This window comes from Orcinus orca, chromosome 1 (assembly GCF_937001465.1).
Source record: "Orcinus orca chromosome 1, mOrcOrc1.1, whole genome shotgun sequence".
Classification (NCBI taxonomy): domain Eukaryota; kingdom Metazoa; phylum Chordata; class Mammalia; order Artiodactyla; family Delphinidae; genus Orcinus; species Orcinus orca.
Window position 1 is genome coordinate 96,354,376 of NC_064559.1, and position 15,292 is coordinate 96,369,667.

Here is a 15,292-nt window from a genome sequence, read left to right on the forward strand (position 1 = left end):
TCCTGGCGGCCCTCCTGGATCCCGGGAATTGCCGGCGGGACTGTGACCCCGGCCCCGAAAGGTGGTCTGGGGGAAGCCTCGATTCCTGTCCTGGGCCCACCCCGCAGCCACTCCTGGGGCTGTTTTTCTCCACCCGCCTGTCGGAGACAGAGCCCCCCGACCCCGAGGGGTGGCCGTGTTCAATTCTTTAGGGCCCAGACCCGGCTACACGAAATCCAGTGCAATCTGGGACGTGGAGAGATTGAGTTTTTCCTCCCTCTAGGGCTGCGAGAAGAGAAAGTCATCCCTGATTTTAATTAGTGGCGAGAAATGCTCCCTTCTTCCCATGCATACGGGGATTTCCCTGACACAGTCGCCACCATATCCCCCGGCTTCCAAAAATAATTTAATTACTTGGTGTTCTAGCTGCGAGCGGCGACCGCTCAGTCAGTCTGGGACGCTTTCTTCATTAACACTTTTTTCCTCCCCTCTGGTTTGAGCGTTGGGATTAATTACAAAGGAAACCCTGCCCTGGGGGAGTGGGGGAAGGGAGACGACGAGGGCGCCGGGAAGTTTGGATGGCAGGGGAGAGAGGCCCTTCTCCCAGGAAACCTCCAAGTGTAAAAATGCGTTGGCCTATCGGGTCCCTAACCCCAAGCAGGCAGAGCTCTTGGCCCCAGGGTTTCACGTACACTGGAGTTGATGGCGCTACACAGGGATTGTAGGGTATCACAAGTATCCGACATAATCGGGCATTTCTGCTTTAGAGTATGCCAAGAAACCAGTTGAGTTTCATGAAGTGGGGCAATAGCTTTGAACCCACCAAGATTGACCCCCCACTATAAAAGTCTAGGCTTGTGAAAAGTACATGTACTCCTTGGAGTGAGTGAAAGCAAAAGTATTATTATAATGTCATTAGTATTGTGTGCAATGCGCACTTACCTAGAATAATAATACTTCAAAAGCACCTTTGCACACTTCACCTCTGGCAGGGCAAGGCTGTCTCAACATCTCAGCGTCTTAGGGCTTCCAGTCCTGATACCTTCTCACCCAACCCTGTGATTAAAAAGTCTCAGGGTAGGAGACTCCCAGCCTCTCTGTTCCTGACTTGTTGGGGATTTTTCTCCTCTCTGATGAAAATATTTTTTCTGAGACATAGTCTCAGACTTTTTGGTCATCCATTCTAACCTGACCAAAGATGAGAACAGAGTCATCTTCACCTGCACTGTGACCATTCCAATATGTCATTCTTTAGGTCTTAATAGAGCCTTAAGACAGACTTCCCTTCTTCACCCAAACCCTTGCCTTTCCTCATACAGTACTCTCTTCCCACATCATGGGTCAGCAAGTGACTCAGCACCAAGGCTGCATGAAATATGCAGAATCATCATTTCAGGTACCCAAGTCTCTGCATGCATTCAGGTGTTCATTTGCTTGGTGCCTATCATGTGCCGGGCGCTGGGCTGCAATGGAGGTCCTGCTTGTGTGGGGGACGTTGGCAGGAGAGCTGGGGAAGGGTAAAGGGTGGTAGAGAGGCCTTAGGGTGCTCCCAGCCCCGCCCAGAGCACACCCCCGGTGCTGGGCAGCAAGTGTGTAATTTGACACAGTGTGGGGAATGTCCTAGCTGCCACAGCCCCAGCTGACTATCCAGCAGGTTTACTGTGAACTGTGTTCACATGGTGGTAGCCTGTTTCACAGACCTCAAAAGGGCCCAAAGAATAGGAAACACTGCTTCTGATGCCAGAATTACAGATAGCTCTGTAACCTCTCCCCACCTAAAGCTTGAAACCTAAGTCAGGATGTCAACAAATGAAGCGTCAGGATTAGCAGAAATCAGGCATCAAACTGCAGTAAGCTCTGACCCTCTTTTCTCTCTCTGAGGGTGAGATTGGGGGCTTTCTGTTATATCTCTATAACAAAAACACTGGATTTCAGAGGAGAGGTCCAACATTAAATCTAATTGGTGTGGTGTGTCCCATGCAGCTATTCTCTGAACTGTCCTCCACCCTCACCCCTAGGATGGAAACCAATCTGGACTTCACACATCCTTAATTCACAGAATGAAGAAATGAATACACAAAGATGAGGCCCATGTGCCCTGGGGCCCAAGGGAACTAGCCTAATTCTTTAGGAGGGAGGAGAATGCTGAGGTGACATCCAACCAGGATTTTCCCAAAGACGCCAACCTACAGTGACAGAGGGAGGACAGGAGCCTGAAAGACAGCAGAGTGGAACAGGTTGAACTTCAAATGCACAGCCCTTGGCTTGGAGCACATGGGCAAGTTTCTTAATTTCTTCAAGCCTCGATTCCTGCATATAATATGGAACTAATAAGGTAACAGAAGGAACCCCCTCTGCATACCCATAGTGCCCCAGTCAATTCCCAATCAAACTTCCCCTCTCTGTTATATGACTTGGGGATTCCTAGTGCTTTGGGGAATCCTGATCAAGGAGGGGGGCTCCCAGCCAAAAGCCAGGGTCCTCAGTAAAATCTCTTTCAAATCCTCACCAGCTCATGGGCCCGGGGCAGCAGTGATGGAACAGGCCGACCACAGGCCTCTCAGGAGCCCTGGGAGGTTGAGTCTCCCGGGGAGATGCAAAGGGCTCAAGACATGGCAGTGGACACTCTCCAAGGGAAGGTCCCAGCTCTGAAGAATTGCCTGCTTCCCGTGCACAAGAAGCTGTTCCTTGAAGTAAGTCCCATACCAGAGTGGCAAAGGTTAGGTCTTCTAGTCTGGTGAAAAGTAGGGCCCTTTTCCAGCTCCACTGCTGAGAAAGAGGAATCCTTAGTATCTTGCTCAGACATAGAAACTTCACAGCCTACGGGATGGCCATGAAAGGTTTCCAATGTGAGTGATTAGCAATTTCACCCACCTCCCAGGTACAGGGACCCCAGTAATGAACCCCCCATGTGGGACAAGAACCACCATCTTCTTGTAACCCTGTTGATAAAACTGGGGAGAGTTCAACCTCTCAGGATAACTTGAGCTCTCTCCCCAGCACCCGCTTTCCTAGAAAGGCTGTCTCAATGCTTACAAAAGTATTCCCAGACCCAGTTTGTACTGTGAAATAACTGGATTTTTTTTCACTTTTAGTGAAAAAGGAAACAAAATAGAAAAAACAAACAAACAAAAAACCCTTAGCTGGTTAAGAACTGTAGGATGGGGCTTCCCTGGTGGCGCAGTGGTTAAGAACCCACCTGCCAATGCAGGGGATGTGGATTCAAGCCCTGGTCCGGGAAGATCCCACATGCCGCGGAGCAACTAAGCCCTTGTGCCACAACTACTGAGCCTGTGCTCTAGGGCCTGTGAGCCACAACTACTGAGCCTGACTGCCACAACTACTGAAGCCCGCGTGCCTAGAGCCCATGCTCTGCAACAAGAGAAGCCACCGCAATGAAAAGCCCGTGCACTGCAACAAAGAGCAGCCCCTGCTCAACACAACTAAAGAAAGCTTGCGTGCAGCAACAAAGACCCAATGCAGCCATAAATAAATAAATAAATAGATAAATAAATAATTTTTTAAAAATAAAAAACTTAGGGCTTCCCTGGTGGCGCAGTGGTTGAGAATCTGCCTGCTAATGCAGGGGACACGGGTTCGAGCCCTGGTCTGGGAAGATCCCACATGCCGCGGAGCAACTAGGCCCGTGAGCCACAACTACTGAGCCTGCGCGTCTGGAGCCTGTGCTCCGCAACAAGAGAGGCCGCGATAGTGAGAGGCCCGCGCACCGCGACGAAGAGTGGCCCCCGCTTGCCACAACTAGAGAAAGCCCTCGTACAGAAATGAAGACCCAACACAACCAAAAATTAAAAAAAAAAACCAAATAAATAAAATTAAAAACTTAAAAAAAATTTAAAGAAAAGAACTATAGGATGTAATAGGTTTGTTTTGAGGTGTCTCTCTCAGATAAGCTGCTGATCTCTTTGAGAACAAGGACCAAGCCTCACTCATTTCTATATGAATGGCACATAAAAGTCACTAAGTTAGGATTAGTCCCCTTCCCTTCTAACTTCCTTCACTTTCTCTATTCCTAACCTATCCCCAAACTTTACTACTCCCTATTCATCCGATCTTTATCAAGCGTGAACTTCCTCAGATCCCATCCTATTATCACCAATCTGAAAAGTCACCTACAATTAAACCAGTGGTTCTCAACCTTGACTGCAGATTTTAATCACCTGGGAAGCTCTGAAAACATACCAACACCCAGGACCCATGCCAGACTAATTAAACCAGAAACGTCCGAGTTGTGGCCCAGCTATCAGCATTTATTTTTTAAGTTACTTCAGTGATTCTAATGTGAGAACCACTAAATCAAACTCTTCTTTGATAGGCTTCCTCCTTTCTTGACACAAGGAATGCCCCCACCTCCCTTGCCTAGGACTAATCCCCCCAGGTTTCATTAGATCCTATCCTTTCCCAGCTCCATTCGTTATCCCCAGTCTCTACTGTATCTAACTTCAAACTCTTGTAGCAAAATAAAATAGCTCCCTCCACTCTGCACCCTCCTCTTGCTTCAACCCTCTCTTCTTTTCTTATCATCCAGTCTTCTCAAAAGAGTAGGTTCCTCACCACTATCCTTCATTCCTCAGCTCCTTGCAACCCAGCCATCCTCTCAATATCTTTCCTCTTCCTGACTTTGAATATCGATATTTCCCAGAATTCAGCATTTGGCCCCTTTACTTCTCACCCTACATCCTCCCCCAAAGTAATGTCATTCTCTCCCTTGCCTTCAGTCAGTGCTTACTTATTAATGCTCCTAAATCCAGATCTCTCTTCTGAACATCAGACTCAAATTTCCAGCTTCCTATTGGACATTTTATTGCCTATTCTTTTGGGTACTTTAAATATAATAGGTTTAAAGGGAACATATTATCTTCCCTCCCCCATCCCAAATCCCTTGGCTTATTCAGACCTTTCTCACTTCCAAACTTGTATCATGCCCTTCTAATCTATCTTTCTATCTGTTGCCAGTGTGATTTTTCTGAAAGAGAAATCAGACTGTCCCTCCATTGCCTAAAACAATGACTCCCCACTGTCTACAAGATGAAATCGAAACTTCTTGGCACTCTATGTAAGGACTTTGAGTCTCCCCCTCCAGCCTTATCTCCTGTTGCTCCCTGGGCATTCAAAGCCCAAACATGCAATGCGCATACGTTCTAACTAGACCCATCTACTGGTTGTTCTGCCAGCTTAGGGCTTTGTTACTGCCTCTTCCTTTCTGAGGTGTTTTCTTTGCCTGAAATCCCATCCCTGTCCTCTCTGCCTAGAAAATTTTGTACATCCTTCAAGACTCCACTGCGGTCTCCTCTCTGATTCCTCCCCAACTTTCCCAAGCAGAGTTAGATGCCCCTTTCCCCAGAGAGCCTCCTTTGTGCTCCCAGAGTTCTGCATTTTATGGCATTGTATGGTAATTTCTTATTTACATATCTGTCTGCCCAGCTGGTTCTGTGAGCTTCTGAAGTGGAAGAAACACAGTGCTTTAGGTATCTTTCTACCCTCAGAACTTGGCTCAGTGAGTGGGACACAACAGTAAATGTTTGTCTACTGAAACCTAACAGAGAAGAGACTGAGAGGAGATAAACTGGAATATTTGATGTCAAAGGAATCTTTCTGTATTTTACAGATAAGGAAACAAGGGTGGAGCAGGTAAAGCCACTGCCCCCAGATCATACAGCTGATTAGTTGGCAACACCAAAATTGGAACCTAAGTCTCCCGATTTCTTGTTCAGTAGTCTGTCAACTATATCACATTAACTGAGCATTAATTGTTTCACATGAAATAAAGATACAGGGCAGATGGAGCTTAGCTTTTTGTGGACCGGTGCTCTCTGAGACTTTGATGAAAACTATAGGCTCTCTCCAGAAAAATGCACATAGAATTTCCCATCCATTTTCAGGGGATTTAGGGAGTTAGTTGTTGAGTGAGGGATGATTGGAAGCAAGAAGGATCTAGAAATGGAGAGACCAGTGAGAAGGCTAATGCAGTAGTTGAGGAGAAAGACAGAGCAAGCAGGCTCTAAGAGTAGGGGGATAGAAAAGAAAGTTCAAATTTCAGAGGTGCCCTGCAGGTCGGATGGATAGAGTTGAGGAACAAGGAAGCATTTAAGATGACTCTTAAAAAAAAAAAAAAAGACTCAGGCTTCTGATATAGATATTAAGGAGGATAGTGATGTCACACATCAAATTAGGAGCTACTGAGGGAGAGTAGGTTTGAAGGGCAGATAATGTGTTTGATTTGACAGGCATCTTAGATGTCTGCAGGCCATCAGGGTAAGGATGTCCATAGGAAACTGGCAACAGCACAAGTACCTTCCACATCTCCTGCCACTCTTCCTCAGACCATCTGGATGATCTATTTTTCTCTGAATCAAATATATACTTTCCTGCCTCCATCCCCTTTGTCTATCCCATTCCCTCTAAATGGTGTACCTTACATTCACCATCACCCTTACCCAAATTATTTCAAGGTCCAATTCAGGTGACAGTTTCTCTGTTAAGTTATTCCTGACACCACCAATTTGACCAATTTAATCTCTCCCTTCTCTAAAATCCCAATTTTTTCTCTGAACCTCTCTTACCATATTTTATATTTTGAATTTCAGTTATTTGTGCTATTGAGAAAAAGACATTAAAAGAGAGAAAAATAAACCAAGGATAGACAGTAAAAATAAATGACAAATAGCAAGATGAAAAATGTAAACCCAGCTATATCAATAATCACATTAAATGTAAATGGTATAAACACACCAATTAAAAAGCAGCATTGATCAGATTGAATTATAAAAGTACTATCTCACTATACACTGCCTACAAGAAACCCATTTAAATATGCGAAAAGGATGGGAAAATATATGCCATGCTAACACTAATCAAAATAAAGTTGGAATGGCTATATTAATACTAGATAAAGTAGATTCCAAGGCAAAGGTATTACTAGGAATAAAGAAGGTCATTTCATAATAATAAAGAGGTCAATTCATCAGGAAGACACAACAATTCTAAACATTTATGTACCTAATAACAGAGATTCAAAGTACATGAAGCAAAAACTGAGCTCTATCAAATCCACAATTATAATCAAAAATGTCAATACCCGGGCTTCCCTGGTGGCGCAGTGGTTGAGAATCTGCCTGCTGATGCAGGGGACACGGGTTCGAGCCCTGGTCTGGGAAGACCCCACATGCCGCAGAGCAACTAGGCCCGTGAGCCACAACTACTGAGCCTGCGTGTCTGGAGCCTGTGCTCCGCAACAAGAGAGGCCGCGACAGTGAGAGGCCTGTGCACCGTGATGAAGAGTGGCCCCCTCTTGCCGCAAGTAGAGAAGGCCCTCTCACAGAAACGAAGACTCAACACAGCAAAAATAAATAAATGAATAAAATAAAAAAAAATAAATGTCAATACCCATCTCTCAACTGATAGGACAAGTAGACAGAAAATCTGTAAAGATATAAAGAACTTGACCATCACTATCAACTCACTTGACCTAATTGACATTTATAGAACATTCCACTCAACAGCAACTTAATACACATTCTTTTCAAGTGCACATGGAACATTTTCTAAGATAGAACATATTGGGCCATAAAAATAGTCTTGATAAATTTAAAAAGAATCAGATCATACAAAATATATTCCCTGGCCACAGTGGTATTAAATTATATATCAATAATAGAAAGATATACAGAATATCCCCAAATATTTAGAACGTAAATAATACAATTCTAAGTAATTCATGGATAAAAGAAGAAATGAAAGGGGAAATTAAAATTTTTGAACTGAATGAAGATAGGAACACAACATAATCAAATCTGTGGGATGTATCTAAAGCAGTATTGAAAGGGAAATTTACAGCTCTACCAGCCTATTAGTAGAAAAGAAAAAAGCCTCGAGTGAAAGATATAAGCTTCCACTTTACAAAATTAGGGGAAGAGTGCGAATTAAACCCCAAGTAAGTAAAAGAAAGGAAATAATAAAGATCAAGTAGAAATCGATGAAATAGAAAACAGAAAATTAATAGAGAAAAATCAATGAAATCAACAGCTAGTTCTCTGAGAAAGTAGGTAAAATAGATAAATCTGGCCAGACTGATCAGAAAAACAAGAAAAAAATACAAATGACTAATATCAGTAATGAGAGAGGTGACATCACTACAGATTCTAAAGATATTAAAAGGATAATAGAAAAATATTATGAACAGCTTTATGCCAATAAATTTGACAATTTAGATGAATGTAAAAATCCCATGAAAGTACCAAAATGTCAAACTCACTCAAGAAGAAATAGATAATCTGAATCACCCTATAGCTATTAAAGAAATTGAATTGAAGTATAAAAGATTCCCACAAGGAAAACACAAGGTGTAAATGGCTTTACTGGTTATTTCTACTAAATATTTTAAAAAGAAACAACACCAATTTTATACAAACTCTTCCAGAAAATTGAAGCACAGGGACTACTTCCCAAGTCATTATATAAAGCCAGTGTTTCTCTGACACCAGAATAAGACAAAGAAATTACAAGAAAACTACATATCAATATCCAGTATGAATAGTTGCAAAAAATCCTTAACAAAATTTTAGCAAATCAAATCCAACACTGTATAAAAAGGATAATACATCATGACCAAAAATGCAAGATGGACTTAACATATGAAACATTGAAAACATTTTAAAAGATTAAAAAAAGAAAAAACGAAAAGAAGGAAAACACATGGTCATCTCAATATCTATCAAAAAACATTTGACAAAAATTCAATATCAAATTCTGATTAAAAAAACTTTCAATAAATTTGGAACAGAAGGGAACTTCTTCAACCTGATAAAGGGCATCTACAAAAAACTATGGATAACATCATATGCAAAGATTGATTCTCCTAAGATGAGGAAAAAGGCAAGGATGTATGTTCTTACCACTTTTACTCAACATTATTCTGGAGGTTCAAGCAAGTGCAATAAGGAAAAAAAAAATGGTATGCAGATTAGAAAAGAAGAAGTAAAATTGTCTTTATTTAGAAACGACATAATCATCTTTCTAGAAAATTCAATGGAATATTTTTTTTAAGTTACTAGAACTAATAACTGAGTTTAGCAAGTTTTCAAGATACGAGATCAATACGCAAAAATCAATTATATTTCTACATATATTTATATTTCTACATGTATTTATATTTCTACATATATATTTCTAGCTGTATTAGTTTCCTAGAGCTGCCCATAACAAAGTATCACAAACTGGGATGGTTTAAAACAGCAGAAATGTATTCTCTCACGGTTCTGGAGGCTAGGGATCTGATATCAAGGTGTTGACAGGGCCATGTTCCCTCTGAAGGATCTAGGAGAGAATCCTTCCTTGCCTTTTTTAGCTTCTGTTGTTTTCTGGCAAGCCATGGGTTCCTTGGCTTGTAAATGCATCCCTTCAATCTCTACCTCTGCTGTCACACAGCCATCTGTTCCCTGTGGATTTTTACATCATCTTCCCTCTCTGCATGTCTGTGTCCAAATTTCCCTCTTCTTATAAAGACATCAATCATATTGGATTAAGGCCCCACCCTACTTAAGTATGACCTCATCTTAACTCTAATTACATCTGCTAAGACCCTATTTCCAAATCAGTTGACATTCATAGGTACTGGAGGTTAGAATTTTAACATATCTCTTGCAGTGGGGGGGGGGACACAATTTAACCCATAACATTAGCAATGAACACTCAAAACATTAAATTTAAAAATACCATTTATAGCATCAGAAATATAAAATATTTAAGGTAAGTGTGACAAACTATGTGCACTGAGGGACTTCCCTGGCAGTCCAGTGGTTAGGACTCTGTGCTTCCAATGCAGGGGGCGTGGGTTTGATCCCTGGTGCGGGGAACTAAGATCCCACATGCTGGGTGGAGCGGCCAGAAAAAAAAAATATGTGCACTGAAAACTACAAAACATTGCTCAGATGAATTAAAGATGACCTAAATAAATGGGAAGGTATACATTGTTCATGGATTGGAAGACTCAATATTGATAAGATTTCAATTCTACCAAAAGTGATCTAAAGATTCAATGCAATCCCAAACAAAATCTTTTCTTTTTTATAGAAATTGACAATCTGATTCTAAACATTAGATGGAAATGTAAAATACCTAGAACAGCCAAAACAACTTTGAAAAAGGAGAATAAAATTGAAAGATGTATATTATATAAATTCAAGATTTATTATAAAGCTACAGTAATCAAGACAATGTAACATATGCATAAAAAAAAGGTAAGTAAATCAATGGAACAGAATAGGGAGTTCATAAATAGATCCACATACATATGGCCAACTGATTGTTGACAAATGTGCAAAGGCAGTACAGTAGAGAAGAGATAGTCTTTTTAATATAGAACAGTTGGATATCTACATGCCCAGGAAAAGAATGTCAATCCACACCTTGCATCATACACAAAAATTAATTCAAAATTGATCACAAAACTAAATGTAAAACATAAAACTTCCAGAAGAAAACATAAGAGAAAGTCTTTGTGACCTTTGGTTAGAAAAAAATCTCTTAGATGTGACATTAAAAGCATGGTCCATAAAAGACATAAAATGATAAATTGGACTTTACCAAAATTAAGAACTTGTGCTTTCAAAAGACACTTCTAAGAGGTGAAAAGACAAGTCACAGACTGGGGGGAAGTATTTTCAAATCACGTATTTGATAAAGAACTTGTATCCAGATTATATAAAGAACTCTCAAAACTAAAAAAAAAAAAAAGTAATATATAAAAATATTGCAAAGGAAAAAATAAAATTGCTCTTTTAATTTAAAAAAAGATGGATTGTTCAATAAATGGTACTGGTATAATTAGGTAACCATTGGGAGAAAGCAAAGTTGGATTCCTACCTCATTTCTTATATCTAATGAAATGCAGATAGATCAAAGGGCCAAAGATAAACAACAACAACACCAAAACAATAATAATAATGTAACTACTAGAAGAAAGCAGCGGAGTTTCTTTTTTTATCTTCTGATCTTGGAGCAGGGAAGGCCAAGGCCCAAAATACAGAATCCAGAGAAGAAAAAAACTATAAATTTGACTAAATAAAAATGTTCTGCATGGCAAAAGAGTTAGTATCCATAATCCTATAGATTTTACAATCCTATAATCCTAGAGATACTGCAATCAATTAGAAAATTCCCAACAATCAAACAAAAAAATAAAAGAATACTTATGACTTTACCTCTACCTGAACAGCAAAATTTATAAGTTGGATAATATCAGGTGCTAGTGAGGTGGTAGGAAATAGAGATCATCACAAGCTGCCGTGTGCAAAGATGAGTTGATATGTTTTGTAGCACAATTTAGAAGTATCTCATAAAATTGAATATGTGTATAGTATCTAATCCAGTTCCATTCCTAGGCGTGTATGACAAAAATGACCCTGCAGGGACTTCCCTGGTGGTGCGATGGTTGAGAATCTGCCTGCCAATGCAGGTGACCTGGGTTCGAGCCCCGGTCCGGGAGGATCCCACATGCTGCGGAGCAACTAGGCCTGTGCGCCACAACTGCTGAGCCTGCGCTCTAGAGCCTGTGAGCCACAACTACTGAGCCCGCATGCCACAACTACTGTAGCCCGCGCCCCTGGAGCCCCTGCTCCACAACGGGGTGGGGGGCCACTGCAGTGAGAAGCCCGTGCACCGCAACAAAAAGGGTCCCCCTCTCGCCGCAACTGGAGAAAGTCAGTGCTCAGAAACAAAGACCAAACGCAGCCAAAAATAAAAAAATAAATTTATAAAAAATAATAATAATAAATGTTAAAAAAAAAATGACCCTGCAAAGGATAAATGAATTGACTTATTCAAGGATATCCATTGCAGAAAAAAACTGGGGGAGAAAAATCTTATATAATAAATACATGGTATTGATAGAATGCACATATGGTATATGCAGTTAAAAAAAGAACTAGTCAAAAAAAAAAAAAAAAAGAACTAGTTCACCATATATTGTGTTTTAAATTCCATCCATAAGAAAAGCAGAATAGAATTTTAAAACACAATGCTCAGTAGGAAGAAAAAAGAAAAGGAAAAGAAACAGACTGAGATGTACATCACAATATTGTCCTGAAATATAAAAACATGTAAAATAATGTAATGTACAGATCACGGATACATATGAGTCAATAAAGGGATGAAAGGGAGATTCAAACACATGCACTAAATAATTGAGTAGATTCCTATGGGAGGAGTGGCAAGGAAAATAGGGTCAAGGATGGGAAGAGGAAGCAACAAAAAGGGAGGCATGGACGAATTATTTACCGTGCAACAAACTGAGGAATTAACTTGATTATAGCAGTTGAACAAAAGAAGAACAAAAACATATTTGTTTTCCCTAAACTCAATTGTATTTTTTAAAAGAAAAAATATTGCATAAATTTTTTTTAAATAAACAGTTTTTTTCACTCGAGAACCAGAGAAGCTCATGAGGAGACCACCTGAGACTAGATTAAAGGAGTGCAGGTCCTGCGTGCACCCTGATCCTTATCAGCAACCCCACTCTTGAACTATTGCCATAAAACTCCTCACCAAATCCCCCCAGGTTGGGGCACACAGTTTTTCAGGGCACAAGCCTGCTGTGTCCCCCTTTGCCTGACAAAGCAATAAAGCTGTTCTTTTCTACTTCACCCAAAAATTTAAAAAAATAAAAAATAAATAAACAGTTTTTTTCAATAGGCCAATGATATGAACAGGCAATTCACAGAATAAATACAAATAAGCATATGAAATTATTATAAGCATATGAAATTATAAGCATATGAAATAATCATATGAAATTATCTAATAAACATATGAAATTATTATCATCAACCTCAAATAGGGAAAATTCAAATTAAAGAAAAATTTGATATTTCTTTTGCCCGTAAAGTTGGAAAAAATAAAAAAGAATGATAATATCCATTGCTATGAAGGGTGTGAAGAAATGTAGACTCTCATGTATGGTTGGAAATAGTGGAGGTCGATAAAGACTTTTTGGAGGGCACTTTGGAAGAATCTATCAAAATTTTAAGTGTTCATTCTCTTGAATCCAGCGGTTCCATTTCTAAGAATCTACCCTCCGAAAATGCTCACATTTGAGTGAGCAAATATATACATAAGTGCACAGATGTATGCATAGAATGATATACACTGCAGCATTATTAATAACAAAAGATTGGAATTAACCTAAATGTCCATCAGCAGGAGGATGTTATATGAATTATCATACATATGTCCTATGCAGAGGTTTAAAAAGTGAAGTTAGTCTGTATGTACAGATAAAGAAGATTTTTATAGTGTGTTGTTTAAAAAAAAGTAACAGTACATATTAAGTTAAAGTCTAATAGTAAATGTACAGATAAGATTTTTATAGTGTGTTGTTTAAAAAAAAGTAACAGTACATATTAAGTTAAAGTCTAATAATAAATGTACAATATAATTTTAAATGCATGCACCTATGTATTTATATACATTTGTAATGTAAAGTTTGGAAAGATGGTTCAGACCAAATGGTTAATACAGATTTCTTTGGGGGAAGGTTATGTAATTCATACCTACACAGTTGGTACATCTACTTTTAACTCTATGTACGTATGTTAGTATTATTTGAATTTGTTACAATAGGCATATATTACTTAGGTAATTTTTTTTAACTTGCCTTTTTAATTTTTTTAAATTTATTTTTGGCCGCGTTGGGTCTTCGTTGCTGCGCGCAGGCTTTCTCTAGTTGCAGCGAGTGGGAGCTACTCTTTGTTGAGGTGCACGGGCTTCTCATTGTGGTGGCTTCTCTTGTTGCGGAGCACAGGCTCTAGGCACTCAGACTTCAGTACTTGTGGCTCGCAGGCTCTAGAGCGCAGGCTCAGTAGTTGTGGTGCATGGGCTTAGTTGCTCTGCGGCAAGTAGGATCTTCCCAGACCAGGGACAGAACCCATGTCCCCTGCATTGGCAGGTGGATTCTTAACCACTGCGCCACCAGGGAAGTCCAGTAATTTTTTAAACGCTTTTTAAAAATGAGTAATCCTATGGCTTCCGGTGGAGTGAAAAGATAAGACACAGCTTCCAGAGGAAAATAACATATGAGAACCCCGTCTGAAATGTCAAATGGACTGGAATAGATGAATACGTATTCTCAAGGTGAATGGTAACAGGTAGATGTTGGGACAATACAGAAAACTGAAGTGGAAGATAATAAAAGCCATAATTTGTCTTAATATAACCACCATTTATTGAGCTTTGTTATGCACTGGCATGGGGCTAAGGGCTTAATATGTTATCTCTAATAAGGAAACAGATGTTTGGAGATTTCAAGTAACCCACCCAAGGCACACCAAAACCCATGTGATAGTAGGTAAATGATTTCAGTACCATTCAATGTGGGGAAGGCAATCATAGAGATGTGCATAGAAAGCTAAGGGGGAGCAGGAAGGCTATAGGAGGGTTTCCTGGAAGACGGGACATCTCTGTTGTCTTGAAGGATGAGTAGGACCTACATAGGTGAAGTAGAAGCAAAGGAACAGAAGTTAGGAACAATGTGGAACGTACCAGAGAGCTCGTTATAATGTTAGAGGACAAAGTGTGAAGGACGGAATAGCCGTCGGGGTGGAAAGACTTGCAGGAGCTGCACCATGAAGGGAATTTCGCGCCATGTTGAAGAATTTGGATTTTATTCAAGAAATAATGGGGAGCCATTAAAAGGATTTGAGTCTAGCACTGTCGTGATTAGATTTGCACTGGGGGTAGGTCACTCTGATGGCAATCTGGAGGGTGGATTTAAGGAGAGGGGGCCAAGAGGCAGGGAGACAGCTCAGCAACTGCGCTAGTCCAGGCAAAGGAAAGCAGGGGTGGCACTGGTGGAAATAAAGAAACGGTTCCAAGTCTCGTTTAGAAGGCAAAATGGATGGATGTTGATGACGGATTGGAGGTGGGAGCCAGGGCAATCGAATGCTGATGGTGCCATTTCGTCATCTGAGGAGCAACAAGGGAGAAGTCGGGATGAGGGGAGGAGAGAATAAAGAGGCCAGTTTGGGGATGTGGAGCTGGAGATTTCTGCGACACGTCCTAGCAAAGAGGTCCAACTCTTTAGTCACAAACCCAGAGAGCCAGCTTCCTTCTGGACACTCCATGGGAAGACTCCTCAACAGCTCTTGTTCAATGTGTCCTTAGTATGTCACCACTGCTGCCACCATCCCCACCACAATCCCTCACAGTTTCTCCTCCTATCTGGTCTATTTTGGAAGGCAGCGCCACTGTTCATCCAGGCTTCCCAGACAGAAACCTGGGAGTTCTCTTCTAGCCTCCCACA